At 34.0% G+C, this 22,798-nt stretch overlaps 1 long non-coding RNA gene across 2 annotated transcripts in view; it reads left to right on the top strand.

Annotated features, from left to right (window-relative positions):
• The window catches only part of LOC123569112 (uncharacterized), a 63,481-nt gene extending 41,185 nt beyond the window's left edge, over positions 1-22,296 (top strand). Inside the window, exons 1-3 of one of the 2 annotated variants that reach the window (XR_006692639.2) lie at positions 12,377-12,745; positions 15,290-15,370; positions 16,612-22,296. This is a non-coding gene — a long non-coding RNA (uncharacterized lncRNA). Of the gene's footprint in view, positions 1-12,376; positions 12,746-15,289; positions 15,371-16,611 lie in introns of those variants that run through there. The other variant, XR_010581612.1, reaches the window with a different exon arrangement.
• Positions 22,297-22,798: the final 502 nt, after the last annotated feature.

Here is a 22,798-nt window from a genome sequence, read left to right on the forward strand (position 1 = left end):
ACCAAAGACAAAAAACACATGATTATCTCAATAGATGCAGAAAAGGCCTTTGATTAAATTCAACATCCGTTCCTGTTAAAAACTCTCAATGAAATAGGTATTGATGAAACGTTTCTCAGAATAGTAAGAGTTATTTGTGACAAACCTACAGCCAATATCAAATTGAATGAGGAAAAGCTGGAAGAATTGCCTTTGAAAACCGGCACAAGTATGCCCTCTCTCACCACTCCTATTCAACATAGTATTGGAAGTTCTGACCAGGGCAATCAGGTAAGAGAAAGAAATAAAGAGTATTCAAATAGGAAGAGAGGAAGTCAGATTGTCTCTGTTTGCAGACGACATGATTTTACATTTAGAAAACCCCATCATCTCGGCCCCAAAACTCCTTGAACTGATAAGCAACTTTAGCAAAGTCTTAGGATACGAAATCAATGTGCAAAAATCACAAGCGTTTCTTTACACAAGCAGTAGGCAAGCAGGGAGCCAAATCATGAATGAATCCCCATTCAAAATTGCTATAAAGAGAATAAAATACCTAAGAATACAGCTAACAAGGTATGCCAAAAGACTTATTCAAGGAGAACTACAAACCACTGCTCAAGGAAATAAGAGGGATGCAAACAAATGGAAAAACATTCCATCCTCATGGATAGGAAGAATCAATATCGTGAAAATGGCCATACTGCCCAAAGTAATTTATAGATTTAATAATATTACCATCAAACCACCATTGACATTCTTCACAGAATTGGAAAAAAACTATTTTAATTTTCATATGGAATCAAAGACCCGGTATAGCCAAGACAATTTTAAGAAAAAAAAAAAAAAGTAGTAGGCCTCACACTACCTGACTTCAAACTGTGCTACAAGCCTACTGTAACCAAAACGAAAGAGCATGATACTGGTACCAAACAAGCATATAGACTAATGGAGCAGAATGGAGACCTCAGAAATAACACCACACATCTCAACCATTTGATCTTCAACAAACTTGACAAAAACAAACGATGGAGAAAGGATCTCCTATTCAGTAAATGTGCTGGGAGAACTGGTTAGCTATATGCAGAAAACTGAAACTGGATGTTTACTTACATCTTTTACAAAAATTAAGATAGATCAAAGACTTAAATGTAAAACCCAAAACCATAAAAACCCTAGAAGAAAACCTAGGCGATACCATTCAGGACATAGGCATGGGCAAATACTTCATAACTAAAACATCAAAGCAATGGCAACAGAAGCCAAAACAGACAAATGGGATCTAATTAAACTAAAGAGTTTCTGCACAGCCAAAGAAGCTATCATCAGAGTTAACAGTCAACCTGCAGAATAGGAGAAGAGATTTGCAATCTACCCTTCTGACAAAGGTCTAATATCCAGAATGCACAAGGAACTTAAACATGTTTACAAGAAAAAAGCAAACAACCCATCAAAAAGTAGGCAAAGGATAGGAACAGCTACTTCTCAAAAGAAGACATTTATGTGGCCAAGAAACATATGTTAAAAAGCTCAACATCACTGATCATCAGAGAAATGCAAATCAAAACCACAATGAGATACCATCTCATGCCAATCAGAATGACAATTACTAAAAAGTCAGGAAACAATAGATGCTGGTGAAGCTGTGGAGAAATAGGAATGCTTTTACCCTGTTGGTGGGAATGTAAATTAGTTCAACCATTGTGCAAGACAGAGTGGTGATTCCTTAAGCATCTAGAACCAGAAATACTATTTGACCCAGTAATCCCATTACTGGGTATATACCCAAAGGAATATAAATCAGTCTACTATAAAGACACATGCACATGTGTGTCTATTGCAGCTCTATTTACAATAGCAAAGACATGGAACCAACCAATTCCCCATCAATGATAGACTGGATAAAGAAAATGTGGTACATATACATCATGGAATACTATGCAGCCATAAAAAGGAATGAGATCATGTCCTTTGCAGGAACATGGATGAAGCCAGAAGCCATCATCCTCAGCAAACTAACACAGGAACAGAAAACCAAACACTGCATGTTCTCACCATAAATGGGAGTGGAACATTGAAAACACATGGACACAGATAGGGGAACATCACACACCAGGGCCTGTTGTGGGGGTCAGGGGATGAGGGGAGGGAACTTAGAGGACAGATCAATAGGTGCAGCAAACCACCATGGAACACGTATACCTATGTAACAAACCTGTACATAGAATAATTATTTTAGAATAAATTGAAAATATATATACATTATTAAGCTACCAAACCGTATCTTCAAATAGTATTATTCTACTTCACAGTGTAGTATTAATCTCTTCCCTCTCATACTTGGCTATTGTTTTTGCAGATTTTATTCTTATATATATTATAAAGCAAATGATATATTGTTAGTATTTTGCTCTGGAGATAATTATACTTCACAGAAATTAAAAACAAAATGCATCATATATTTACTCTTAGTTTGCAAAGACTAAATTCTTCATTTCTTGTGTAGATCAAAATTTCTTGCTGGTATCATACTTGAGCCTGCAAGACTTTCTTTGATATTTTTTTTGTAATGCAGATCTGCTGTTAATGAATTATCTCAACTTTTGTTTGTCTATAAAAATATTTATGTTACCTTCATTTTATCTTTATATTAAAAGAAGTTCAGAAGCAGCATGGTTCCAGGGATGGTTAAACCAGTGATTCAACAGCTCCATTCAGCATTCAGTTTTTAAAACTATTTATTCTCTGCCACCCTAGGAATGTTGGCTCTTGTCTTAACCTTCATAATCATAGTATGGCTGGATCAGTCCAAAGAATCTTATAGTTTGGTGCATGAATGCCTGAAAAGAGAATGCCTCTTTGTTCTTCTCTCAGAACACAAAGAGCACGTTTTCCTCATTGCCCATTGGTTTGAATAACTTTACCTACCTACTTTTAAAATACTCTTTAACAAGGAGATTGCTACTGACATTTTCCCTGAAAGTTGTACAGAGGCCCAGATCCTCCTAACATGGAAGACTGCTCCGATGCGATTGCAGTTCTGTAAGAGTAGGAATTGGCTGTTGGGTAGACAACCAAGAGAGTTAGCCTAGACCTGCTCTCACTTTTATTATTTCAACTTGGTAAGAAATAGATTTTGTCAAATGCATTGGTTTTTCATTTCATAAAATGAGAATTATGAGGGGAAATTGACATTAAGCCATTTTTTCCCTTCAGCCATTTAAGGAAGTTAATTCTTCTACATATCAATGATGTGTTTAGGCACTCGCACACAATGTCTTACATACATCGGGGGAGGTTTTCTGAGATTCCTTCCCTCAAGAAGCCACAGGAAAAGAAGTAAAAGATGTCATCTCTAGTTATTTACTATGTTTAGTTTACGTGTCTTAACTCATATTTAAACATCGTAGAATCATAAACCATTGCATGAGATTAAAATACAACTTTCTTCTTACTTTCCGTTTAGTTACTTAGTGTGCTCATCAAGTGCATACACAGTTTCTGGTAAACATGTTCTCAGAAAAGGAATTTACCACAGTCTGAGGAAATCAGTTGAAATCATAAGGTTTCTTACAGTAAGCCATGTTTTCTCTCTAGAGATAGCTTCAAGCTGAATGTGTCACTTCTGCCCTCTGGCTGCAGTGGTGTGCTGGAGCTGAGCTTGATGGCTTTGAAAAGCAATCCTGTGTATCTCCTCTCAGCTCTGCGTTCAATGGCTTCACATTGGTAGCCTGAAATTAACTGTGGTGGAAATATTTACACTACAAAAATCAGCAAATACCACAAATCAGAATTTTTACTTCAAAAAATTAGTTTACCAACATCTCACTGCCTCTGGGGTAACATACATTAAACTCCACATTTCACAATAAGTTACTAAAATATTTTAGAATGGCTACTGTTTCCCTCTACCCACGCCACTACCTTCCTATCTCTTATTTTCCATGTTAAACCTCCTTGTTCAACTGCTTTTTTCTAAACATATTGTTTTGTGTATTTTCATCAAGTTAGTCTTACAGGAAAACAAAACAAAAGAAAGCACTAATATGTTAATAACTCTATTGAAATGTGATATTCAGAACTGTCTAATGTACTTTGGATGTCCATTGTAGACAGGTACCATCATACTATTATTCTTATTTTTTTACTTATATAAAATAAAAATCACTTGTTCTGTAGACACTTGATTATATTAGTTCATGTTAAACATACAGTTTTAGCTTCTTGAAGAATATGAACTATTCTCTGTATTCATACCACACATTTAGGCCAGTGGGTGGCAAACTGCTTTCTGTAAAAGGTCACATGGTAATTATTGCAGGCTTTGGACATATGGTCTTTGTTGCAGCTACTAACAATGCAGTTGTAGCACAAAAACAGCCAGAGATAATATATAAATGGACAGGCTGGATTGTGTCTCAATAAAACTTTATTTATAAAAATAGATGGCAGCAAGGCATGACTTGAGGACAATAGTCTGCACACCTCTTATTTTGTCCAACAGAGTCAGACAAGAACTGCACTACTTGTATTAAAAATCAATGCAATAAGGTGAATAACCCTCTTTAGGTTAAGTGCTCTTAATCTGAGTTCCATTAATTGTAGATAGATTTCACTGGGTCTGTGAACCCTGAAGTTTCCATGTAAAATGTTTTGGGCATGTATATTTTTGAAGAAGAGGACACATAATTGAAATCAGATTCTCAAAGCAGCCAATAACCCACTTCTTACCCTCACCCTCAAAGAAGTGGATGAACCTGTGTCTTGGGGCTATAGTAAAGTAAGAGTAGTTAAGACACCCAAGCTGTTGGAGCATTTGTCAGGAGTAATTAGCAAACACAGGGAAATAGCAGTAAAGACACATGTAATAAAAATATAATCAACAAAACCTATATTAAATTAAACAAATCATAAAAACACATATTAAAATAAAATTCTGGATGGCTCTGACTGATTTTTCTTTTCCTTTTTTTTTCGATTTTATTTTATTTTATTTTTTTGAGACAGAATCTCACTCTGTCACCCAGGCTGGAGTGCAGTGTCCCCATCTAGGCTCACTGTAACCTCCACCTCCCGGGTTCAAGTGATTCTCCTGCCTCAGCCTCGTAAGTAGCTGGGATTATAGGCATGCACCAGTATGCCTGGCAATTTTTTATGTTTTTAGTAGAGACAGGTTTTCCCTGCGTTGCCTAAGGTGGTCTCAAACTTTTGCCCTCCAGTGATCCGCTTACCTTGGCCTCCCAAAGTCCTGGAATTACAAACAAAAGCCACCACGCTGTGCCCTGTGACTGCTTTTGATGGTAATATCTACCTAGAAACAGTAAAGCAAGTAGGTGCATTCAACAGGAAATAGTAAGAGCTGGTTATGAGCCAGGATCCATTCTGTGATAAAGAATTAGAAAAATGGTATACAGAAAATCAAAGATACATGAACTGAAACAACACGTGTTGTCACTGATCACTCATTACACACACGATTCTTTTCTGTCGAATCCATATGCATTTTTTTAAGTTGATTTACTTTTCATTATCACCATGAACTGGCAATTCTCAATAAGATCTGCAATAAAATACTCATTCCCCAAAAATCTTTTATTTTTTCAATCAGTGGAAACATTTTTATTTATTTATTTGCATCTATAATAGAGGCCAGTTTAATTCCACATAGTATACATGGTATGTTAATTGAACACAAGGTTTTTGAGTTCATTTACATATATGGTTTCTATAGATCATAATGTAGACAAATGTATCTTGTTTGACAAAGGTTGTACACTGCTAGAAGTCAGCTACAGAGCTATATAAATACTAAAATATAAAACAAAAATGGAAATTATCATTACTATAAAATTGTTAGCAGCCAAATTCTTAACTTTGGTGAGTGTCAGGGCACACACAATATCTAATAGCTGGTGCTTTAATAAAAATATGAATTAGCCTTCTGCAACGTAGTAGTATTCATTTTTAAGACTTCAAAGTCAATGTTTAAAGAAAAAAATACCTATTCTTAATAAATTTTCCACTCTGCAGCCACTGACAATTATTCAATATCCCATTGAAAATTTATTGTTCTCGTAAAATATTTGTTTTTTTGCCCCTTATTCTTTGATTTTTTTATTGCTGTCTGCTTAGAGAAACAAAAGCACGATGACAATAAAAATATTCTTTTTAAAATTTATATGTTTTGTTATTGTTAAAATCTAGCATCAAATTGTAATTTCTGACATTGCTTGGGGGTTTTATCTTCAATCATGAAATCTACAAAAACAGATGGCAACACAAATGACAAAATATTCTTCAGATTTTGGATAATTCAAAAGTTGGTGTGTCTGTAATTGTAAAACATCCATAACCACTTTTACACACAGTCCTTACCAAATATAAATCTTTGTAGTGAAGGCTACATCAAGTGGCCAAACATGTTTAATCCTGTTATGATCCAAGTATGAAAATGAATGACTAAGCTAATGTAATTTCTTTGTTTTTATTCATCTGTAGTATGTCTATGAAAAGTACTATATTTTATTTTAAAGTAACTTAGTCTCCACACTTGGGAAAAGAAGTGTTTTGCACACCAAAAGGCATTTTATCTGACCTAATAACCTCCAAAAACAGCACCGGCAAATAAAAGTTATAGCACAGTTGTAGGTATTTTTCTACATTGTTTTAGGCGAAAGGAGAGTACCAAAGAAATGCTTCAGATAAATATATGTGCTATGTATGGATACGTACCCTCCCAGTAACTGGAAGGAAAGTTTTAATTCCCACCACATAATGGCCCATTTGCCTCGAGTGTTTTCAGAATGGTTCAATAATCACTAGCCATGTGTGTAGTTTGTTGAATTATTTAAGCTTATTTCCAGGGGGAAAGAAAGACAGAGAGGAAGGCAACTGATTCAATGCAAATGAAAAGCTTTTGAAGCTCCCTATGGTGAAGATGTGATTACAGTCAGACAGTTAATAACCTAGACTTAGAAAAATCTGAAGGTTTTAAAACTGTCTGGCCAGTCAGTAAATGAGGTTTTTCCACACTATCGACCAACTGCCATGTGTTGTAATGGTTTCAGATCTGGAGTTTGGAGTTGGAGTGGACCCACAAATGAAGCAAGAATACCACCCTTGTACTTTTGATGATTAAGAAAAGTAGTTTGTAAACCTCCACTGTTTTCCTTTAGATTTAGGATTGAGTCTTTAGTGCAGACAGCTTATAGAGCCATGTAAAGTGAGCGCTGCTCTCTGAAAAACAAGGAGATAGAACTTGAATTGTTAATTTGCGTAGTACCTGTATTTTGGGGTGATGTGTCTCCTCTTAAACTAACCACCGTTCCTCTACCGGATATCCAATTCATGTGTATTACTGGAGAAAACTGCTGCTGCTAGACGAATTTCTGGGCAGCAGTATTCTTTCTGGATATTAGATCAAATTAAAATAGGAATTAGAAGACCTAAGAATTTATTTTAATAAAAATTAAAATACTTATCAAATAGGAATATAAAGTAGGAGACCTAAGATTTTATTTTAACCGCTACTAATAATCCATTTGATACATGTATGAAAAAGATCATTTTATTCTTTTAAATGTTCATCGAATATCTGTGTGGTACAAAATTCTCATCTACAGATCTCTTTGCAGAAATGATAGAAGGATACTTTGTATGAGTTTCATGAAGATTCTTTGTAATTAGACAAGTGTTATATATTTGATTCAGGTTAAACCTTTACATCGTTTATGCAATAGTCATGTTTGAACTTGCTTTGAAAACATGAAAGTAATGGCAAGTGTTTTTTCTGATTTGAGTAAAAGCAACTCAAAATCTGTTATGAGCTCTGTGGATAAAATTTTCTCTTTAGACACAAAATCTAGTTTAAGTGTTTTCTGCTTCCCTAAAATTTTATGTGTTGGTTATTTTATTGTTGTCTGGGAGTATGAGACAAGAAACACTTTTTAAAATATTTTACCTTATAAGGGATTTTGATGCCCTTAAGTAATAATTTCTTATTAGAATTCTTTTAGTCATTAAAACTACCCAGGAATTTGTCCTTAGGGCCAACAGGAGCCTGTTATGCAGCTGTGGTAACCTGGGGTATGTGTGTGTGTGTGTGTGTATGTGTGTGTGTGTGTATGTGTGTGTGTGTTTGTGTGTATGTATGTATGTGTGTGTGTGTGTGTTTGTGTGTGTGTGTATGTGTGTTTTTCATTTTTAAAAAAAGTAGAAGCAAAAGGGATATTAATGTTTCTGATCATCTGAGGGAAATTTCTTACCTCCAGACCTAAGCACTGAAATTTCTTCTGCATCAGCAAAGTTGTATGATTTAGGTAGCTTTATATTTATCCACATAGAAACTTTTTTAAAATTCAATTCTCTTTTAAACCTGTAAAATCCCATAAATCATGAAAAAAATCCTTAAAATAGAAGATGATCTGTTGTATAGCAAATGTAGTATTGTAAATTATTCTATCTCATAATCCCCCAACCAGATTAATTAACAGTAAGATACTTGTCTTGGGGGGAAGAGACCCACCTACTCTTTCAATACTCTTTTGTTATAGCTCAATTACTGAGGGAGTTTACACTTTGAATTTAATCAGCAGTTTTTGCTCTATGCTGCACTATGGAATGAAATACCCTAGTTTCTCATTATGAATGACGATGACTTCTTGTTACATAAGACATAAAATGGTTACTTTTCTTATTTATTTATTTTTTCTTTCTCCCTGAAAACAAAAAAAAACTGTAAAGAACAGAGAAAAAAGTAAGAATGTAAAAACATTGGGAATTATATGAAGCTTGATTGACCTTACATTCAAAATGCTAGAATTAAATTTTTAATTAAATTATTTTTTCTTAAGAAACCACAAAAGAAAGAAACCATTCGTGTGTTATCAGGGAAAATTTAGACATAGTAATATTAGTTACAAAAAAAATTGTTTTGCAAACTTAAAAATACAATTTTATCTTCACAATATATGGTGAATTCTGCTCCCTATTTTTAACATTTGGTTTCAAACCATCAAGTTTTATATCAGGAGTCAAACTGTTTAATTGGCATAAAAGCTCAAATTGTTCAATTTGGCATAGCTACTATTTCATTTTAGAAACTGCCACGTAAATAGCCCTTCCTTCTCCAAGATTACCAATATTTGATCTATATTTACACAAGTAAACTAAAGAAAGAGATCATTCACAAAATTATACACTTGCATTCTGTTTCAAAGTAATAAAATATTCCAAAGCAAACAGGCAACAGCCTCCATACTCACAAATGGAAGATAAACCCTCCTTCCATACAAATCAAAGATCTACGTTAATGAGAGTCATCGGATAAAAAATGTATTTCCCTACATGACTGCAAGGGAAAACATTAAAATATGTGGAAGAGGTCAGGATTTAGCTTGGGAAAACCTAAATGAAAACTTTCAAAATAAAATTGTGTTGTTGTGATTTGTGAGGTATTTGCTTCTATTTTATATATACTTAAGTCAGCTGGATGTGATAATTTCTCAGGAAAACAAAAATGTAGAGTATAAAAACATTAGACAGTCTAGTATTATCATATGAACTGTTTTCTGATAATATCCAAATTAGTGAATTGGCTACCTTTAAAAGAAAGCCACAAGTTTCAAAGTTTTATCAGCCTACATGTGGATACAGCAAAATACTTTAAAAATGATATAAGCTAATGTGTATTTGTGAAATGTTAGTTGAAAAATTTGCATGAATGTCATAAACTACTATATGTTATAGATACTATATGTTAAGAATAATCCTTCAGCAAAATTGGGTAAGGCAAATATATAAACTGTAGCCAAAAAAAGAAAATAGAAGAAACATTACCAATGTAATTATTACATATTATATATTGAAGAGAATAAAAAATTAAATAATCTTATTGCTATATATTTAATATGTGGACAGAACCCTTCTGCTTAAATATTTTCAGTGAGTATGCAACTTTAATATACTATGTGAGTAGAATCAAACCCAGACCCAAAACCCAATCACTCTTTTGCCTTGACTGTTTTCCCAGTAAAAGAAAGGAATGAAAACAATACTTTAGAACTTGTATCCAAAAAGTACTGTAATTTGGAAATGAATAACAGACTTGCAATACTACTTTCAGATTTTAAAGTTGCATTTCCCCAGTAGGACAACAAATTCTGTGTAGAAGGTGGATTGTTGACAATAGTCAGCTTTGGGGCATCCAGAAATTGCATGTGATCAAAGAACAATACGAAGCTATGTCTACTTAACTCGGCATCCTATTGGTGTGAAAACTGAAGTGGGAAGGAGAGAGTGGAGGCTCCTAATTGATTCCTAGAATCTAGAGAATTAAAAAGGTTGGTGTTCAGAGTATTCAGAAATATGCACACCATATCCTAAACCAGTGAAAGAAATAAGCCTGGGCAATACTAGCGCAAGGTTTTTGTTTTTTTGTTTTGTTTTTTAATGGGGTGAAAACAGTAACTTCTATATTTGAAAAGAAATTAATCATTTCAGAATCATACATGCTTGGGTATTATAATGGATTATTTGCCTTGTTCATTTGGGAAAGTCCCTATCAATAACAGGTGTGGTTCAACCACATTGCATTGAAAGGCTAGATTGTTCCATTAATAAAGAAAAGAAGAAGCTATAACTGTAAATCAACAGGGACTCCTAGGGAGTTATATATTAAGCAGTAATTAAATAATAGTTCATGTTGCTTTCTTTCACTGGGAATTACATCCTTTTCACCCCCTCTCTGCTAAAGCAGAGACATCCATTACGATGAGTAGCTTCAACACTTGTCAGATCTAATCAACTCCAAACAGCTGAAGGCCAACTGACGTGTACTCTCTTAAAGCAGGGCTTCTTCTCCCCCCAAAGCCCACTGTCCTTTCACGTGCATGCAACAGTCAAAAGGGATCACATCACCTAATGAAGAAAAACAGAAGCATATGGTTGGAAGGGGCCTCAGCAGGAGATGGCTGAAATGCCAAGGCTTGCACATAAACAAAATATATGCAAAAATGTGTGCTCATAGAACCTGTCAGCCACAGCTTCAGGAAATAATAAGCCTGCAAAGGAAGATAGAGTTGTACTGTGACCACAGTTACCTAGGAGTCTGTATTTTTAGTTTAAATTTTTATTACTCTATAAAGTGGTGCACCAGAGCAGGCTAGTCCCAGGTAGTTAATTATGCATAAGCAGTTGCAAAGTTCGATTTTGCTGTATAATATTGAGCCACATATTCTTCACAGTATATTTTGCTCATACCTACTGCAGACTTCCACATGACAGCTGAATTGCAAACTGTAAGTGACTTCATCGCTGCCTTCCTTTTTGCACCCCGTCGCTATGCAGGGTGAATGTTGAACTAAGTTCGTGAATGAACCCTGTCTTTGTAACTGGAACGTAAGGGTTCATCTTTCCAGAGGTGTACTAATTAATATTTTAGAGGTGGATTGGGCACATTCACTCTTATTGTTTCTTTCAAATTTGCCTCTGTGCAAAATTAGTGGTCTTTATCAAAGCCCTTTCTTCCAGTAATGGCTCTGATCATGAGAATATGGCTGTCCTGATGCACAGAATCTTTATTATTTGTTAGTGAAAATGCACATTATCCCCACTTTTGACTTGTCAGCTTTTATGTTGGGACAACCTTAGTGTTATCATTTTGTATAATCAGTTTGACTGGAACCTTCAAACTTGTATGTCCCTTTGCTGTGAACATTTTAATATTTTGTAATTATATTGTTAGAATTAGGAGATTTGTAATGACAGAACTTGAAGACGAACCCTGTGTGATTTCTAAAATATGACTACAAGCATTTTACATGCCAATGTTGACAAGAGACAAAACAAGCTATTGTTCTAAAAAACGAAAGTGACACGGGCTCTCCTGTGGATGACTGCAGTTATGAAAAAAATATTATCTTCAAGTTGAATAAAAATGCTTTCATTTGAGTTTTAAGCTAGAGTTGCATAAATAAGATCTTTGTTCCATTTAAATATTTTGCATTTTATATGAGGAATAATCATATTTCTAACATTATATTAGAAACAGTTTTTTTAACCTCTAACCATCTGTTCTCAATGGCACCATTTTAACCTAAGAAAATAAACATATTTATATATTCATTTATTTTATTTAGGGGATAATATGAAAATGAGTTATCTACTTTTAATTCTTAAAAAGAATTCTGTGTTGAAAAGGTACCTGAAATTATGGGACTGTCTTTGCAATTTAGCATCTGTTTGAAATTAGGAATGCAGTTAGTTATACAACCAAAAAATTGGTGCAATGAAGTTTGGTTTCTCAACGCTTCAACTGCTTTATATACATTTATTGATCTGTTTGTTTCATTGTACAAGTATAAATGAATAAATGGCATTTGTGAGCAATTTTCTTTTCTTTGGCAGTGATATGAAGACACTTTGTGAGGCATTAACAAAATCAGAACCGTACGGCTTCTGTATTAATCTCTACTTTGAACTAGCCCTTCCTGATGGATATTCTTACTGTTGACAGCTACATGGGGTAAAAAAACACCTTCATGGATCATTTTTAAAAGACTTATTTTGTTCTTCTCTCTTGTCATTTCATCCCAAAATTTCCACTTTGAGTACCTGAAGAAATCAGAAAATACAACTCGGGAATTTGCATCTTAGTGAAACAGAGACTCCAAAACTAACACTGACTGAATCAAAATGATGGCAGAGTTCAAACTGGTGGCTAGTTATTGGAGTCTGTTCAGCAACAACTAACTGAACCTCAATCCCAGTAAGTGTGGCCATGCCTCATCATACGTTTTCTTCTCTATGGACAGGTATAAAGAATTGGATTGAGATGTTTCTCAGAATCACTTTTTCTTTTGGCTATGATTTTTTAGGTGGATCTGAAACAGCTCTGCTTGGCCCAGGATTGTCCCAAATGTCCTTTTAGCTACTTTATTACAGGCAATGGGAGAGTCAGAGCGAGCAACTTCAGGCAAAATGTTGACTCCTCGTGATGTGCCTTTGATTCCAGTGCAAAGGTGCTCTCAGCATTCTGTTACGCCCTTGATTCATCTCTTAATGCTCAGTGTGTTAGCAAAAGCTTGGCCCTGAAGTGCTTTTTTTTTTTTTTCCCCCTGAAGTACAGTCTTTCAGACACTTCTGGCAATTTGGTTTTAAAATGTGAAATAAAGAGACTAGGTCCTTAGTGCCAGGGGGAAAAGCTCTACTACACAATTGCTAGAATAATTCAGAAAAGAAAAAAAAAGATAAAATTTGCCTGAATACTGTGGTCATTATGTATTCTGGTTGGAAAAGACCTTACTTGGCAAATATTTTGCAAGATAAAATAGATATTTCTGCGCAGTCTCTAGGATAGTTTTGAGTGGTTGCTTATTTTCTTCTCTAACCCTTTGAAAAAGTCTCCAAGAATAAAGTAAAGCAGATATCTAATATCTTAACACAATAAAAAGCAAGCAAGACTATTGCATATCATGTTGACAAATATAATCAATTTCTTAAAACTTTCATTATTAGCCTCTTAGAGCATTTAAAAATTATTCTCAGTTATCATGATCATGTGCAATTTGTAACAAATAATATAATTCATACTTTACAAGACAAAATATTTGAAAGAACTGACAAAATTTTATACAGAAAAATATGGCCCTGAGAATTTTGAATTAAAGTATAATAATTCCTGTTTCATAAACATGCAGTTCTTCCTTTTTAGTTATAAGTATGTACATTTAAAGAAGTGTGGTTGGTGTTATAAAATATTTTACATGTTAAATGTATATTGAGAACAAAGATAGAATGATTTTAAGGAGTAAATTATTTAAATATAAACTTACATTTTCAACCTCATCAGAGGTAATGTGAGTGCAAATTAAACCCATCTTTTTTCTTATATTACTAGGATTGTACTATATCCTGTGGAATTTGCAAACACTGAATATTTTCATATCTTATTTGATCTCGTGAAAATGAAAAGACTACTAATATCTAACTAGAGGCAAGTGGCAGAATCCAGATGAACATATTTCATCGATTCCACAAAATTAAGGACTTTTCTATTGGCCAAGAAATGATGTCTCATCTTTAACTGTTGGCAGAAATCATTTCTCTTCTCAAAATTATGTTCTACCGAAGGAAACTCTTAATATGGTTTTCCAGTGCAGACACTTATCTTAGAACATAGAAAGACACATTGGATCTGTGAATGGAATCTTTTTCACATGGAAAAATCGCAACCCTTAGAGGGTTTTTACTTTTGGTTTGTTTTACTTTTATTTTAAGTTATAAATGAAATAATGGGGAAAAAAAGCAAAGCATACAGAAGAGGTGGAAAATATAAAACAGTATGCCTGTAGGAGAATAGCAGAACTGAGTAAATTAGAAATTGAACAAGCACATTGATGATGTTTGGTATGAATGGATTGTTGAAGCACCTCCAGTAATATCCATTTGACTTTTGGAACATGTAGACCTTTCTTTGAATTATTTTCAAGCAGGACAAAGAAAAAATAGCTACTGATAGCCCTCTCTTGCCTTCCCTAGTCCCTTTGATATTCCTAGATGCTAACCAAGCTTACTTTTAAATATCGTGTTTTACTAACATCAGCGCACCCTGCTGCTCCCTAATGAGTTATTTATTTTAGTGCTGAAAGTTTGTGTAAAGCCTTTAATGTCTAAAGTATGAAAATACAAAATACAACTGAACCTGTGGATCAGATCCCACTAAGCAAAAAGAGGAAAGCAAATAATATGTATCCTTTAAGGACATGTTGTTTGAATACAAAATCAGAACAAACATCATTATTTGATTCATGGAGTCATTCGATATATTTTTATATGACAGTGCAGAAGCTGAATGTATAAATGTGTTCAAGTACAAAGACGCAAAGATCATGTGGTATCAGAAACAGTATGAGACATGGGATTTTACTTTGCATTTTAGCAGCAGTGTCAAAACATTTAGGGCTTCATGTATTTTTAAACGTAGGTGTTTTAACAGTGACAAATTTGCAAAGCTCTAAATATTAGCTTCTGAAGGTTATGCTTTTTATATTCGCTAATAGCATGTATTATTTGACTAATTGACGGGTATTTCAGTTAAGAGAGCCAAAGTTAAACATTGTTTTGATAGAGTAGCTCCAAGGATTGACAGTTTGGCACTGCCTTTCAAAGGCTTGGCATGTAGCTTTCAAAACAAACAAAATCACCCACATAATCAATAATGCTGTAATCATAATAAGAAGAAATGGCCCTAGTACAATTACTTTTCTATGTGAATTGTGGTTTCACGCCCCCTACTCATTGTCTTTGACAGGTAAATGGTTGAAGACAGAAGACTTACAGATTTTATATCCAGCCCATGAGGATTTTGACTGATTCCATTGAGCAGGCTCAGGTCAGCTAAGTCCTTTCCTTCAAAGCATCATGGGTGTCTCCGAGCATCATTGCAAGCTTGTCCTGGCAGTAAGCCAGGCTTCAAAAGCCTTTCACTGCAGTCACTGACTCACTAATGGGCAACTGCAGGCTTTCCGATTTTCCTTTCGTTTCATGTGTTCATTTGACATAAATTTAATTAAACCAAATCTGGTGTTAAAGCAAGACGAGATAAAAGTGATATGTTTCAAATTAAAGAACTGTGAAAGATACAGGAAATAGAATTATGCTTTTTAAAAAAATATCTGTTTCTGTAAAATATTGTCAGTTTTTGTAAGCTCATGACTTAAAGTTGGCCAAAAAAAAAAAAAAAAAAAGGATACCGGTATGCATTATTAAGAATAATGTGTATCCAGGGTTAGATGAAGGTCTTGGCCCTATATTCTCTGTAGTAAAACCTTTCATAGAATTCTTATTTTTTCTTTCATTCTCACACTTCAGGTAGTCACCTCTTCACAGGATATAAGACAAGTCTGCCCTTCTGCTGGCTACATAGCTATAGTTGTTAGACAGCTCAAAAGCATACAACAGCAGAAACATGAAAAGATCATATATTAAATATAAAAAATCATCATTTTTCAAAGATCTCTTTTGGTTTTTACTTAAGGCTAAAGAGGAGATTGTGAGAGTGAAAAAGATCATGTTGCTTAAAAAGCTCCATTTAATTGCTTTGAATGTTGCTTTAGGAAACATCCAAGTTTCTCCTTCTTTTAAAAATCTCTTTTTGCCCATTAAAAGAAATCTAGGACTAGAAATACACTACATGAACTAAAAGCAGTTTTGCAATCTTCTTCAAGAATGCTCAGACTGATCCTCTTCCTTTCTGCAGCTGAAATGCTGCCACTTCCTAGGACCACACTCTAAGTCGCTGGATGTAAAATGATTACTCTGAGCACATACACACCATCCAGCAAGTGATTGCAGTGTCCTGTGGATAAGAATCAGAAAAACCAAAAGAACTGAGCTAGCAAGTTATGCAGTAGAAGGGAGATTCCTCGGAGCATGAAGCAATGTGTGGCACATTGACCCTCTACCTTTCTTGCACCCCAACTTTTGATGGCTAGCTTCTTCCCTTGCCAACAGAACTCAGGTGCCTTCTTCATACTCCCCTGACTTGATTCTACTTTCTGTAGAATCCATTAGGGCTTAAACTCTCAGGGTTTACAATAATCAAACGCATCTGTGACTTCTCTCATTTAACAGGTGAAAAACTGAAGGGCCAAGACAAAGTCAGTGACTTGTCCAGGATCACAAAACCAGTCATTAGCTCCGCTGAGAAGAAAATACACATCTCTTGATGCCCAGATGAGTGTTTCATTTTTGTTCTTTAGCACTTCGAGTGCTTCTGTTCAACATACCATTTGTATTCTTTGAAACAAACTCTTCAGGTATTTCCAGGTGTTTTTCACGTTTCTGACCTGAGAGAAAGTATACCTAATGGTATAAGTAGATTTAAAATCTATTTAAAATTCTCAAAGTTTCTAATGCTGTTCTTTCTTTAGTAACTACTTCAAAATGTTAATTGTCTGTCAGTCCTTTGATTTGGAGAATTGCTTATGGGACCACCTAGAGGTTATGATAGGGAGAAGACATTACACATGAAAGCCATCCGACAGTCTGATATTACAGAATGAGCCAACATTCCACCAGCATCCGCTCAGAGTGATAGCCCTGAATACAATGGATATTTAATGTGCCTTAAGAAATTTCACTTGAAATGTTACTCCGAATCCAAATTATCATCAAAATGGAAAAGATAGAGATTGCTATATTTCCTGTTAGACATAAAGCCTTAAATAAACTTTCTGATTCTTTTATGCATGAACCTAAATTTACTTACAGAGTTATTATGTACTTTATATACCTAATTATCTGTTTATCTGTATACATATTTCTAATATAGACTCAGGTTTTAATGAAGACTGGTTTAAAATGCTTAATGAGGCTTTGTCAAGGTTCACATTGATAGCCTGTGTTAACATGACTTTATCAGTGTTTGTTCAATCTACTAAGTTTATTTATTCAGCAAATATTTATCAGAAAAGAACTCTATGCAATTCACTGCATACACACAGAAAAATGCTGAGCCAACCACTGAGCACTTAATAACCACTCTACATAGCAAAGATGCCATGCATTTCTTCAGGTACATATTATGCCTTTGAGTAATTTTACAATGTTAAACTTGACATAATATCAATTTTTCATAATATTTAAATTCTAGAATTCTTTAAATATTTTATTTTAGTAAAGGTGGAATTGCTGGTGACAGACCTCAAAGGTAAGTTTTATAAGATACTAGATGCTCTAACCATACTACGTAATTGAGTTGATTGATCAGTATGTAATTTAGAATGTTTATAAAGCTTGCCACTCTGAACCTCTGATAGGTAAATAAACAATTTAAAATCACAAATATGTGTAAAGTCCTTCAGTGTTTACCACAGTTGCAAAAATAAAACGTCACTTTATTTTAGAGACAGGATCTCACTATGTTGCCCAGGATGGAGTGCAGTGGCTAGTTACAGGCACAAGTGTAGTGTGATACAGTCTTGAATTTGGGCTCAAGTGATCCTCCTGCCTCAGCCTCCCAAGTAGCTGGGACTATAGGTGCATGCCACTGCGTCCAGCTAAATGTCAGTTATATGTAGTAATACGATGACAATACAAAAATTTTCATTCTTTAATTTGTTGCAAATCTGTAGAATTAAACATTTTTGTTTACAAAACTAGAATACGATTTTAAAATATTGTGCTTAATTACCACTTCCATTTTAGGAAAAAAATAAAAATAAAATACTATGCAATCTTCCTGTTTTTAGAAAAGCAGGTAAAACATAACTTTGCATTGGTAACAAGCACATGAATCCTTGTTACAGAACAGAATCTTCCTAAAGCAGAATGACTCCCAAGGGACAGGGAATCCTGAGTGTGTTTTCCAGGAAATATTTTTCTCAAGTTTCTCAACAGTAATAAAAGACTTCTGACAAACTGGTGTCAAAGATTTCTTTGAGCAAATATGAGAAACTGTCAGCTTACCCCTTCTTAATGGCAGTAAGAAGCAAATTATTTATAAAAACTGATGTGTGAAAAAATTAGAGTTCAGAGAAACAAGTAAGAATTTCTAAAGTAATCTTTAGAAATCAGGTTTTTAGAATATTCCCTCTGATATTTAAGCATATGACAGGGTATGAAGTATCTCCAATAGTTAGCATTAGGCTTAATGTCCAAGCAACTGTCATTAGGTAACTAGTTTTTGAAAATAATGGAGAAGTGTAGCCTGAGGCTTGGCAGAGTCTATTCCTCTGTTGTTAAGAGTTTAGATAATATCTAAGGCTTGGTGCCTCACATCTTTAACTTATTCAGAGTGCGATTATGGTGGAGAATACTCAATACAGAACATTAAAGGAAAAGTAATTTTTTTAGAACAACCATTGTTCGGTAAATATGGGTGAGTGATGGTCTTTATAAGCCTTTATGGCCTCCCACACTTGTATCTTATTTGGTATCATATTAGATAAAATCAACCCTTTCCACAGAATATCTTCCGGGTCATGCAGCCTAAGACTTCCTTCTTCTCCACTCCTGCTCCTCCTTTTTCTCCTCCTCCTTTTAAGAAAACCACAGTAAGAATAAAAAAGAGTTTATGCTTGCCATATTATTGTCCACATATATTTTATTTTATTTTATTTTTTCTTTTCTGATTGACAAAGAGTCTTTGGCAAGGAATATCTTTGTCAAACAAAACTTTACTAATCTACATTATATTCTAAAGTAGAAACTGTTAAGAGGAAATATGAAAATAACTCTAAGGCCTAAATGTTGTAGAGTAAGAGTTAGCAAATAAACTAAATATAGTTAATATTTTAGGTTTGCAGGTGGTACAGTCTTGGTCACAACTGCTCAGTTCTGTTGTTGTAGAACTTATGCTGTCTTAATAATATTTAGATATTTTGCTTATAACTTCTTTTGAATTAATTTTAATTTTTAACATATTGCATTAGATATGATTTATCTTCATGACTGAACTTTTTGCACCCCTCCCCACCCTTAGGTTCTGTGCCTGAGGTGAGTACCTAAATTGCCTTAGCCTAGTTTCAGCCCCATGTAGCACAAAAACAGCCACAGACAATACATAAATAGATCAGCATGCCTGTATTTCAAAAAATTATAACACTGAAATTTAAATTTCATATTATTTTCACATGGCATGAAATATTTTTCTGTTTTCAATTTTCAGTATTTAACATCATAAAAATCATTCTTAGCTCACTGGTCAAAAGTTAGGGGCCATTAGGTCATAGTTGGTGGAGCTTTATAGAAATTCAGGTCTGTTTTACTTTGTAAAAGACTACACTGCAAAAGTTGCATTCACATTTAAAAGGCTATAAAACGACAATAGTTGTCTTAGGGGAATGAAATTATGGCAACTATTTCCTCTGTACTGTGGTTATGTTGCTTACATAATTACAACTACTCATAATATTAATTGATGGCTTATTTTATAATAGCTTGAATAACTTCTGTTAGATTGCATCAGAATCACAAAACTATGTGAGTTCATTTTTTTATTGATTTTCAGTGAGCAGTTATTCTTAACGGAAGATTTCAAACTAACCATTACTTATCCCTCAAGTCAAGTTGTTTATGATCTATGGACAAGAGGAGACATTTCCTAGGCACTTGAGCTCATAATTCATTGTCATTAAATGTTAAATGGTAAATAAAAATACCAATTATAAATCTACCATTTAAAAATTCAAATCCTTGAGTATTTAAAAAATGAGTATAGCCACACTGTAAACATATACTATCCATCTCCTTAACAGGATAAGTATTCTAAAGAAAGGTCATAAGGTGTAATGGAAAAACAAACAAAAAATCCTTATAGCTTTGGAGGTCATAGATAATCTGGGTCTTTACCACGAATCTGCCTCTTGAATGGGTGACAGATAACTAGCATTTGTTTTCTGTTATTAGATTCTAGGAAAAGAAGAGGATTTTCTCATCATTACTTGGGTGCAGTGAGGAGCTAAATTTATGGAATCAGAGTCAAATTTGAAATAAATTTGTCCATGAAAAAGTCACAAAAATTGGTTAAGACCTCTAGCGTTACTTGTTCCATGTGGCAATCAAATAGCTTGTGTGGGGCTGAATGTTTAATTTACTACACTCTCTCTAATAACTTTTCTTATCCAATAATGTGTTTCACATTGTAAACTGCTTACATCCCATCATAAGTTTGCTTCACAAATTGTGAGTTTAGCTTTATAAGTGCATATAAAGTTATGCATGGCTTAAGTGATACTATAAATAAATAAAACATAAAAGATACTGCCTATCTGGCTGCAGAAGTAAACTACCACCAGATTTCAGCCCAGTTGGCACAAGAATAATGCTTTGGAGCAATTCAAGTCTGAAACAGCTTCAGTGATACCATTTAAACTTGAGGTATATTGGCAGAGCAAGGATATGACTAAACTAAATTTGGCTTAAGCCACCTATTACTCATACCCTCTTTCTACTGCATTCACACTTCAATTAACAAACTGTATATGATACACACACATATATTTATAGTTTATATTTTTCCTGTGTTGGCAATGAAACTTTTTAAATTACCTTCTGTAAGCTGTGAGAATCTTCTATTTGAATCTATTTGACAAGATAAGACTTAGCTTCAAAAGTGTTGGGTACATGGGTTTTTCCTGTTCATCTTAAAAAAAGAGTTAACATTTGTGCACTTTAACTTACCTCATTACCACTCCTCACTCCTCTTGCTAAGTGGGATATGATCATCACATCCTTTTTATGATAACTAACACTTACTCAGAAGGAGGCTCTATGTCAAGCATTTTGTATGCGCTACGATTATTTTCAATAGTGTGATAGGTACACTGAGATTTCAAAGTTAGAAAACTCCACCCAAGTTACAAGGTCAGTATCTCCTTTAGTCAAGGCATCATTCTCTACTCTTTTAAAGGTCAAGTTTATTGAAGTATAACTTACATGAAGAGGCACCATTTTCTATGAGTTTTGACAAATATTCTAAGTGTGTAACCACCACCACAGTCAACAGAAAAATATTTTCATGGCTGTTTATGGTCAATCCACTTTCCCAACCTGGCTGGCTGCTACTGACATTACTGTCGTCATATGTTTGTCTTTACTAAAATGTCATAAAATTGTAATCACACAGTATGTGGTCTTTTGTGTAAACTTCTTTTCCTAGCGCTATTTTAAGATGTATCTGCATTTTTGCATGTTAATTCCTCTTTAGTGATAAATTGTATTACACTGAATGGAAGTACTTTGTTTATTCATTCACTAGTTAACAGGCATTTGTGTTGTGTCCAGTTTTTAACATTTATGAATAAAATCACTATAACCATTCATGTATATATATTTGTACAGGCCTATATTTTCATTTATCTGGGTAAATACATAGCGGTTCATAAATATATTTGTTTGTATGTTTCACTTAAGCAGAAACTACCAGACTGTTTTCCAAAGGGACTACTTTTTTTGCATTCCCATAGGCAATGTCTGAGATTTCCAGTCGCTCTACATCCTCATGAGCTATTTTAAGCTTTGTGTAGTGGAATTTTATTGTAATTTCTATTTCCCCAGTCAATAATGATGTTGAGCATTGTTTTGTGTTGCCTGTCTGTCATTTGGCTTTTTTCTTTGGTAAAGTGTCTTTTCGAATCTTTTGCTCTTTTTGAAAATTTGATCGTTTTCTTACTGTTGAGTTCTAAGTTTATTAAAATACATTGGAGGAACAAATACGATGTCAACTCTGTTTTGCAAATATTTTCTTCCTGTCTGTGACTTGTTTAAACCTTTAAAAATAGTTACTTTAAGAAGAGTAAATGCTTTTAATTCTAATGAAGTCTAATTTATCATTTTTTCTTTTATAATTTGTGCATTTTTTATTTTTTCTAAGAAATTTTTTCTGAGCCCAAGATCACAAAGTTTCTTCTATGTTATATTCTAGAAATGTGTAGGTTTAGCTTAATTTATATCTATGATTCATTTTAAGTTAATTTTTGAGTATGGTTCAAGGTATAGATAGAGGTTCAATTATTTGCAATTGTTGAAAAGACTATCTTTCCCCCATTGAAGTACATTTACACCTTTTCCAAAAACAGTTGCCCAAATATTGGTAGGTATAACCTGGTTTCCAATTATGATGCATTTATCTCTATGTCTATATTTATGCCAATATATACTGTCTTGATATTGGAGCCATATTGCAAGTCTTAGTCATATAGTGTAGTTAGTCAACTTTGTTCTTCTTTTTCATTGTTTTCTTTTAAACAGTGCTTTGTAACAGAGCTTTATACTAATATTCTAAAGACAATAGCTAATAACCTCTAAAATCCTGCTA

Source organism: Macaca fascicularis, chromosome 15 (assembly GCF_037993035.2).
Source record: "Macaca fascicularis isolate 582-1 chromosome 15, T2T-MFA8v1.1".
Taxonomy (NCBI): domain Eukaryota; kingdom Metazoa; phylum Chordata; class Mammalia; order Primates; family Cercopithecidae; genus Macaca; species Macaca fascicularis.